This window comes from Camelina sativa, chromosome 9 (genome assembly GCF_030686135.1).
Source record: "Camelina sativa cultivar CO46 ecotype springtype chromosome 9, ASM3068613v1".
NCBI lineage: Eukaryota > Viridiplantae > Streptophyta > Magnoliopsida > Brassicales > Brassicaceae > Camelina > Camelina sativa.
Genome location: NC_141888.1, coordinates 24,795,492 through 24,805,824, shown reverse-complemented (window position 1 = coordinate 24,805,824; position 10,333 = coordinate 24,795,492). Strand labels below are relative to the sequence as shown.

At 31.9% G+C, this 10,333-nt stretch overlaps 1 pseudogene; it reads left to right on the top strand.

The window, feature by feature from the left end:
- Window positions 1-550: 550 nt before the first annotated feature.
- On the top strand, window positions 551-1,267 carry LOC109126171 (uncharacterized; annotated as a pseudogene).
- Window positions 1,268-10,333: the final 9,066 nt, after the last annotated feature.

The window sequence follows — 10,333 nt, the reverse complement described above, 5'->3', positions numbered from 1 at the left end:
ACCACCTTAATCAGAAGCAAGAGCGAAAGGAGTCCACTCTGCCGGGAGAGGAGGAAGAGGAGCATAAACAGTAGGCTTTCTCTTAACGTCCCAAGGCTGAGTCTTCTTCGGCCTCGACTTCCTGTGATGCGCAGTCGATTTCTTCTGCGGCCTCGACGAACACTCAATCACCATCCCTAATCCTCCTCCTCCAATCCCCAATTTCGGAACTTCTGCGGCCTTGAATTGAAGAAGTGAATACGGAAGAATTTGCAAGCATAAGATCGGATCGGCTTCCTGAAATCGTCGAGGATGTGTATTGGTTTGTCGTCACCGTCGAGAGAACAGAAAGAAGTCGAAGAAATTTTACACCCAATCACAATAGAACACGTGTCGAAGTCGACGGACAAAAAAACATCCCAAAATAAGAAGCGTTTCTTCGATATTAGGCATTTTTGAATTAAATTAAAATCAGAAAAAAAGGAAGGACGGCCCAAGTCGTCACCATTGCACATGCTCTAAGATAGGGTTACGATATTTCGAAGCCCACCAAAAAAAAAGGAAAAAAAAAAAGAGAAGCTAGAAAACATTTTGTTCAAAGTAGTAATGATAATTTTCCTCCCCTACCTCTGACTTCTCTTCATCCCTCATCATCATTACAACCTCACTTCTCTCTCTCTCTACCTTCACTTTATCATGATGATAGTGATGATGGTAATTCATGTTCTTCTTCGTCGTCTTCTTCTCCTTCTTCTTTCTCTTCACCTCCCAAGTCCCAATACCCAAGAAGAAGACATCAACACACAAACCAAAGATCAAGAATCCCAAGAAAAAGAAGATGAAGTAGTTGATTCTTATCATCATCAAGATTTTAAGATTAGGGTTCACCTTATCTCTCTCTACTTTTTCATTTAGATCCGTTCTTGATCATCATCTTATGTTTGTATCTTCATCCACGTGTGCGTACGAGAACCAAAAGGGGAATCAAGCGTCTCGGTCCGATCCTTCGCTGCTTCAAAGCGATCTTCATCTTGAAAATCACCAAATCAAGTGTGTTTTTTAATTATCTCTTTCTTGTCTTTTTTTTTGTGTTTCCTTTTCTTTTGACTACCTTTTGTATTTCTATTTACTTCTTCTTTTGTCTTCCGAATCTCTTTTTCGATTGCTGTTTTTGTTTAACTGATTTAGATTTATGAATCTACATGTATCACTATGCATCCCTATGTTCTTCTTCCGAATAATTCTACTGAAAAAATTATATCCCATATATATAATGGTTATTTTAGAAGATGTTATCCTGTAGTAATTGCTTGGATGATTGGATCGATAAAATCTAACACGATATTTTCATACATAGTAGTAGAACAGACGAAAAGTTATTCATTAAGAATATATAAGTCTGTATGTGAATGAATTCGTGGAGTTGTCATTAATGATGCGTGTAAACACAATTATACACAAGCACATGTTTCTTAAAAAACTTAAGAAGATGAAGCATGTTCATGTCATATGCATATATAATAGTATATCTTATCAATATACTAGATCATTCCTTGCATACAAATGATTGTGTCTCTTGGTGTACAGTCCAAAAAGTTATGATGGCTAAGGTGACGATGAAATGTGTACGAACATAAATGCATTTCTCATAGTTTTCTCGTCTATCTATATTTGAAAATAGTGCACAGTATATTTTTCAGCATTTTGTTGCTCTTGTTTGTTTTTGTCGGTTTTGTCTCTGCACTCAAGCAGCGAATATAAAATAAATGTTTTTGTCATTGATCTCTCAGTTTAACTTTTACACAACATACTTAATTATATGATTGTATATCCAACTGGTACAAATAATGTGATGCTCGAATTGATACTTTGAATCACCATAGTTAAAACTAAACACAAACTTTTGCATAATTAAGCATAAGTTATGTAATTTTGTTTTAAATCTTGTATGGCCTATTATTCCGTTTATCGTGAGTGTCCCCTTGTCGTTTTGCTTAAAGAATCAGCTTGCTTCCAGTAAAATCAATTGATAATAGAGGCACTTTTTGGTTTATAATTTGTCCTTCTTGTATAATATTAGTATAGGCCATCAGGTTTCATTTTCGGTTCCGGTAAGAGAATCAAATTTTGAAGAGAAAACGTTAAAAAAAAAATGGCGGTTTGGAATTTGGATGATTAAAATGACTAGTTATCAATTAGTATATATTTATATTTATATAATAGTACCTTAAAAGAGTGAGACTAGAAAAGTTATTGTAGACAATACCTTTAAAAAGAGTGACCAAAAGTTGTTTAGTGTCTATGCCAGTAAATTTGACCTGTCTTGCCAAATGTTTTGATTAACAGAAAACTAAAACTTCGAAAGTGAATCATTTCATATTGTACAAGCAGTCAAACACAATGCACAACTTATCAAAAAAAAATGATAATTTTAAAACTAACTAAAGCGCATGTAATGTCTTATATATTAACGACTGGTAAGATAGAAGAGATAACATCATATTTTTGTCTAAAAAACATCAATAATATAAAGATGGTGTCTTCTCCGTTCGACTGGCCAGCCTTCTCAGCTTATCTCAATGATATTAAGATGGAAATGGAATAATTTACAAGCTTCTCGTTGACTTTGATCTCTGAAAATGCTAATGTACTTGCAGATTATTTGACACGACAAGTTGGTACTCAACCACATGTGGTTACTTATTTAGACAATTCCTCTCCTCTCTCCCCTCCAATTGGCTTGTTTGTGCTAATTTTTTCCTTTGTTGTTAAAAAAACATCAATAATGATAAAATTATCCATTTTAACAAAATGGATTTTAATACATTTAGAAATATATCTAATTTTGAAAAATATCCATATCTAATTTTTAACTATTCATATCTATGTCTTTCGGAAAACTGTAAATATTCAGATCTGTAAAAAAAAAAAAATTATTAAAAATATGAAAATGATGAAAAATTAAAAAAATGTAAAATATAATATCATACAAATAATGAAAAATTATTTTAATCTCATTCTATGTTAAAATTTAGTATATAATATAATTAAAATATTCAAATTTTAATATCAAGAACTTAAATGAGGATACAAATCCTAGATTAGAGTATCTAAACCTGGATTCAGTCATCTGGATATCCAAGTTTACGAAACAGATTGGAGTAGATTTCAGGTCAGACCTCAGATCCTCGAATATAATTACACCCTTACTGTCTTACTGATAGCCATACTTTTGCAACTCAGATTAACCTAATGGTTTTTTTCTTATATTGTTATCTACATATAAGTCTACTAAAAACATTGAAACATTTTACATGGATCTCTTTTATCTTCTTTCACTATCTAATTTTGAAGTGTTCAAGCTATCTTCTAGTGTTTTGGTTGATGTAATTCACTACAAGAAAACATGCGTTTAGCGACTATAACTTGTGACTCTTTATTCAGTCGAAAAAAATAGCGATCACTTAGCGATTCATTCACGACTGTTTCCCGACCAAAGTTACAGAAGAAGCAAAACAGTCGCACATTTACGACGGAAACAATATAGTTGCAAAACAATCGCATTTTGAGACTGTTCAGTGACAGTAATTTATAAAAATCAAAGAGTCACAATTAGCAACAATTTTGCAACGTATACTCTGGTCACAAGTTTATTTATCGATAACTTGCTAACTCCTATTTTTTGCGATGAAGGTGCTACCCATGTGCGACTTAATTGCAACTTCTTTTGCGACTGTTTAGCGTCTAACACCTGAATTAGATACTGTTTTGCGACTCTTTAGCAACTCTCGATTTTTTGAATTTGAAATTTCACATTAGAGAAATGTTAACATGTTTCTATATACATTTCCAATTTGAATTGATCAATATCAGTCATATAAACTTTGTCAAAGCTTTCCATTTCAGTATTTAGACACAAAAATTTCATAATATCTAAATCATTGTAAAGAGTTACATGTTATTTCATAAGAAGGTTTGTAATTTTATGAAAATTGCAAAACAAAGATATGAAAACAATATTTAAAGGTCATAAACTATTTCATATACTCTATAAGAAAATCATGAGTCCATATTATTGATTGATATCAATAGAACTGGTCAAAAATGATAGATTCCAAAAATTTGTACTGTGACTAAAGTCGGAGAGTCACAATAGGGTAACAATTTACGACTAACTTGTTACTAACTTTGCGACTAAATTGTTACTAACTTTGCGACTCTTGTTTTTTTGCGACTATCTTGCTATTAACTTTGCGACTACTGTGCACCTACAGTTGCGACTGTTTAGCATCTAACACCTGTGCTAGATACTCTTTTGCGACTGTTTAGCGTCTAACACCTGAATTAGATACTGTTTTGTGACCCCTTAACAACTCTCGATTTTTTTAATTTGAAATTTCACATTAGAGAAATGTTAACATGTTTCTATACACATTTCCAATTTGAATTGATCAATATCAGTTATATAAACTTTGTCAAAGCTTTCTATTTCAGTATTTAGACACAAAAATTTCATAATATTTAAATCATTGTAAAGAGTTACATGTTATTTCATAAGAAGGTTCATAATTTTATGAAAATTGCAAAACAAAGATACGAAAACAATATTTAAAGGTCATAAACTATTTCATATACTCTATAAGACAATCATCAGTCTATATTGTTGATTGATATCAGTCAAAAATGATAGATTCCAAATATTTGTATTGTGACTAAAGTCGGAGAGTCACAATAGGGTAACAATTTGCGACTAACTTGTTACTAACTTTGCGACTCTTGTTTTTTTGTGACTATCTTGCTATTAACTTGCAACGATTTCGCTACCCTTCTGTGACCATTGTGTTACTCTATTTGATAGTTGTCTAATTTTTATTTTTTTTTGCCAAGGTTTAGGCGCGTAATATTCCCCCTTTTTTTTTTAGTATGTGTCTCTTTTGCGACTACTTTGCGACTCCTCCTCGTTAATTACTAGGCAAAGAATCCATTTAGGGTTTCATTATCTCTTTCTATTTTTTGACTAAGTGTCGAAAACCTCTCAAATATCTCTTCTTTCTCCTCTCGAATCTCTCCTCTTGTCCTCTCAAATCGATCAAATCTCTCCTCTTATCCTCTCAAATCTCTCCTCTTTCTCTACTCTCTCTAATGGCTGGTAGGGGTCGCGGAGGCAGATCCATTGGAGGTGTTAGGGTTCGCAGAGGCAGATCCGCTAGAGGTATTAGGGTTTACAATGGTGCAAGTACAAGGGAACCCAGTTCTGCCGCAGTTAATTGGGCCTCCAATGGTGCGACTTCACGCGGAGGTCGAAGTGGTGTCGGAACGTCGTCTCACTCCTCGAATCCATCAGGCTCTCAGTCCGTGACTAATTCAAATAGAACTATATCGTCCCAATTTCTGCCGAGGACACAACAATCGCCTCCTGCTTCTCAACCACCGCGGGTTGCTTCTCCACCACCGCGGGTTGCTTCTCAACCACTGCAGGTTGGTTCTCAACCATCACCTCCTGTTCCTCCACTCATACAAGAACAACCAGACCTAAACATGGAAGAGGATTACGAAGAAGAAAACTCTAATCCCAATCCTGCCGAAGAAGAAAACCCTAATCCTAATCCAGCCGAACAAGACTACCAAGATTTGTTAGATGTTATGCTAGCTCTTCCAGGCCGACAACATCTCCCAGTTCTGTCTGTCGATCCCCTCCCCGGCGTTGAGACTCTATGGTAATTTCTCTTTGCTCTTAGTGTTAGGTTGAGACTCTGTTTTTGTTTGATTAAGTTTAGTGAAAGACTGCTTTGTTTGATAAAGTTAGAGGTTGTGTTTGATTGTTTGGTAGGTTGAGATTGATTGTTTGTTTTGAGATTGAGATTGTTTGTTTTGTTGATTAAGTTGAGATTGAGATTGAGATTGTTTGTTTTGTTGATTAAGTTGAGATTGAGATTGAGATTGTTTGTTTTGTTGATTAAGTTGAGATTGAGATTGAGATTGTTTGTTTTGTTTTGAGATTGAGATTGAGATTGTTCTCTTTGCTCTTAGTGGTAGGTTGAGATTGATTGTTTTGTTGATTAAGTTAGAGGTTGTGTTTGATTGTTTGGTTAAGACTAATTGTGTTAATTTGTATTGGTTAAGACTGATTATGTTTGTTTTGTGACAGGTTTAACAGACACAAAGGAAAAATTTCTCGGGTGATTGCTGGAATATTTAGAAGGAAATTTGATGGTCCTTACTACAGCTGGAAGGTTACTCCTAGACCCATTCAAGAGAGATATTTCAGGATATTTGCGGTAATGTCTTATAGCTTTCAAAGTTTTATTATCTCTCATAACTGACTTAGTATCATCACTAACTTAACTCAATTGTAATATGTAGCGGAAGTTCTATTGGGATATTGGGATTATTGAGGTTGTTAGAGAGGGGTTCTTCAAGATAGCCAAGAAACGAATGAAAGGCATTGTTAGTTAAGCTAAAAGCAGTGGTAAACAACATGTTTGGATTACCAGTGCAGAACTGTGGGCTGAGATGTGTGATCATTGGAACGAACCTGATGTAATGGAGAGGAGCTCAAATGCCTCCCAGTGCAGAAACTCCGATCGTAGTGGTCTTGGAGTCCACAAACACCTTGTCGGTCAGAAATTATATGTGCAAATTCATCAAGAAATGGTAATTTAACATTGCTTCCATGATTTTAACACCCTAAACACCTTGCTTCCATGATTATAACACCCTAAACACCTTGTTTCCATGATTTTAACATTTCATAATTTCTTTGTAGGAAGAAGAATTGGGCCGTCCGGTATCATTTGCCAAAGTGTTCATGAAGACACATACTCGAGCTGACGGATCGTTTGTTGATCACAAAGCTAAACAAGTAGCTGAGACTTATGAGAAAACAATAGAGGAGAGACTGTGTGAAGTGGACGATGATGGTCCAGAAAATTCAGGGAATTCTTCTGGACGTTCAACTCATCGTACTCTCAGCATTGATGAAAAGAATGATATCTTTCTTAAGGTAACTCCTTAGTTTCTTTATTTTGATGAGTGTGTATGATTATTCTTAGTGGTAACTTTCTTTATTTTGATGAAAAGAATGAGTATTCCTTTCTTAATCCATATTTTAGTTTTCTTAATCCGCATGGTTTCTTTATTTGCTGAGCATTTGATTTCTTAAGACTTGTTTCTAGCCTTTGATGTTTTTCTTTGTTTTAGTGTACTCAAACAGATGAGAAGGGAAACCTTTTTGGTCTTGGATCTCTTGTTGAGACACTTAGGAAAGGGAAAATGAAGGAAAGCTATGCAGAATCTTCTCCACATCACTTCTCGAGCTTCATGAACAACTTCGCAAGAAGATAGCTCATCTAGATGCTGAAAATGCCCGACGTGAGAAGGAGCATCAAGAGCTTCTCATCTTCGTGAAAGAAAAATATCCAGCATATGATACTATTATTGCTTCCTTGCGACCAAGAGTACCAGCAACAACACCAGCAACCGCATCTAAAGACTCCACACCTGAAGACATCATACCACCAGCCACCGTGTCAGGTACTCACCAGCCACCGCGTTAGACACAACACCAGCCACCACATCCCCTTTCTCCACTTACTCCAAGTTATAAACATTGTCTTTTCTAAAAAAAAACATCAATTGCTTGTTTGAGACTTTTTACTTGTTTTTGCTTTAGGATGATCTTTTTGGTTAATACAATGATTATGATTATGCTAATCTTTATGTTTAATGAATGATTATGATATCTTTTGTGGTAATTTGGTTTTCAATTTTAATTTATTGTGATTCATTCCAAATTTGATAGATAAAACCGGTTTATTATATGCTAAAATGTCACCAAATTGCGACCAAATTTATTTCTATGAAATTATCAGACTAGTGGCAAAATCTATATAATAATAACAATCTGAATAAATGCCAATAACAGATGCGATTTTTCGTCGTACCTTTTCGTGAAATAATTTTTTAATATTTATTTTTAAAAAATCATACAGTTGCGTCTATTCATTGTAGAGTTGTGTTTTTTACCATAAAAAAAAATCATATGGTTGCGTCTGTTCAGTGTAGAGTTGTGTCTTTTCACCATATCTTATTCACAACTTTTCGTTCTAATAGTTATATTTATCTACATGTTTATGTCTTTTGAACTATTTGTCTCTTATTAGATAACTAATAATTAAATCAAAATTTTTAATATTTATTTTAAATAATCATACAGTTGTGTTTGTTCATTGTAGAATTGTGTCTTTTACCGTAAAAAAATCATACGGTTGCGTCTGTTCAGTGTAGAATTGTGTCTTTTCACCATAGTTTATTCACAACTTTTCGTTCTAATAGTTATATGTATCTAAATGTTTATGTCTTTCGAACTATTTTCTCTTATTAGATAACTAATAATTAAATTGTTTGCTGACACAAAGTTTTCGTTTCAAGCTGAAACTAAATAATATGAACTTTAATATCCAATATCCAACATTATTCTATAATGTAACTAAAGATTTTAGAAATCTATAATAATAGCAATCTGAATAAATGCCAATAACTGTTGCGATTTTTCGTCGTACCTTTTCGTGAAATAATTTTTTAATATTTATTTTTTAAAAATCATACAGTTGCGTCTATTCATTGAGAGTTGTGTTTTCTACCATAAACAAATCATACGGTTGCGTCTGTTCAGTGTAGAGTTGTGTTTTTTTACTATATCTTATTCACAACTTTTCGTTCCAACAGTTATATTTATCTAAATGTTTATGTCTTTTGAACTATTTGTCTCTTATAAGATAACTAATAATTAAATTAAAAATTTTAATATTTATTTTTAAAAAATCATACAGTTGTGTTTGTTCATTGTAAAATTGTGTTTTTTTATAGTAAAAAAAATCATACGGTTGCGTTTGTTCAGTGTAGAGTTGTGTCTTTTCACCATATCTTATTCACAACTTTTCGTTCCAATAGTTATATATATCTAAATGTTTATGTATTTTGAACTAATTTTCTCTTATTAGATAACTAATAATTAAATCATTGTTAGCTGACACAAATTTTGAATAATTAAATCAAAATTTATAATATTTATTTTTAAAAAATCATATAGTTGTGTCTGCTCATTGTAGAATTGTGTCTTTTACCGTAAAAAAAATCAAACGATTGTGTTTGTTCAGTGTAGAGTTGTGTCTTTTCACCATATCTTATTCACAACTTTTCTCTCCAATAGTTATATTTATCTAAATGTTTATGTATTTTGAACTATTTGTCTCTTATTAGATAACTAATAATTAAATCATTGTTAGCTGACACAAAGTTTTCGTTTCATGCTGAAACTAAATAATATGAACTTTAATATCCAATATCCAACATTATTCTATAATGTAACTAAAGATTTTAGAAATGATTATATTAATAGAAATATTTAATCAACTTTAATTATGTAACTTAAAGTTTTGTTTATTTATCTTAAGTCTTCATAAAATGTCTTTTTACAAATTTAACTATTCAATAATTAAATCATTGTTAGCTGACATAAAGTTTTCGTTTCATACTGAAACTAAATAATATGAACTTTAATATCCAATATCCAACATTATTCTATAATGTAACTAAAGATTTTAGAAATGATTATAGAAATAGAAATATTTAATCGATTTTAATTATGTAAGTTAAAGTTGTGTTTATTTATCTTAAGTCTTCATAAAATGTCTTTCTATAAATTTAACTATTCAATATTTGATTTTTAGAAGTTGTGTATTTTTTTCCTAATTTTTGGTTGATAAGTTTTCACCCAAGATAAAATTTATTTTACTTTAAAATTTATTTTATCAGAAAGTTGTATTTACTTATTATAATCTTTTGTTTGATACTTTCACTTAGGATCACCTCGTCATAATATATGTTTATTAGTAATATAAATAACAATAAATGTTATGATACTTGTTACTCTCTACTATAATTTTTTTAAAAATATCTTATACTTATAATACATACAAAAGAATTGATAATGTTGCATCTATTCATTATGCCTTTTCATTTAATAATTTTGAACTTAGAGTTGTGTCTTTTTACCATAATTATTTTTTTTAATATAAGTTTTTTAAAATTGTAGTTATATACTGTATGTTTAATATTTATGTAGTTTTAGCCCTATTTATTATTTTTCTTTTTTTAGATAATTTTTAATTTTATTTTTATCATATATTTTCAAACTACGTTATTACTTTCAAATAAGTTTATAATATATGATTCTAAATATAAATTTAACTTTTTTCTTTGAAATACTTCCCCGCGATATCGCGGGGTCTGAGTCCTAGTGGTTACTAATAAACGAGGACTATTTTGCAACGACAGCAAGGAGTCTGAAAAT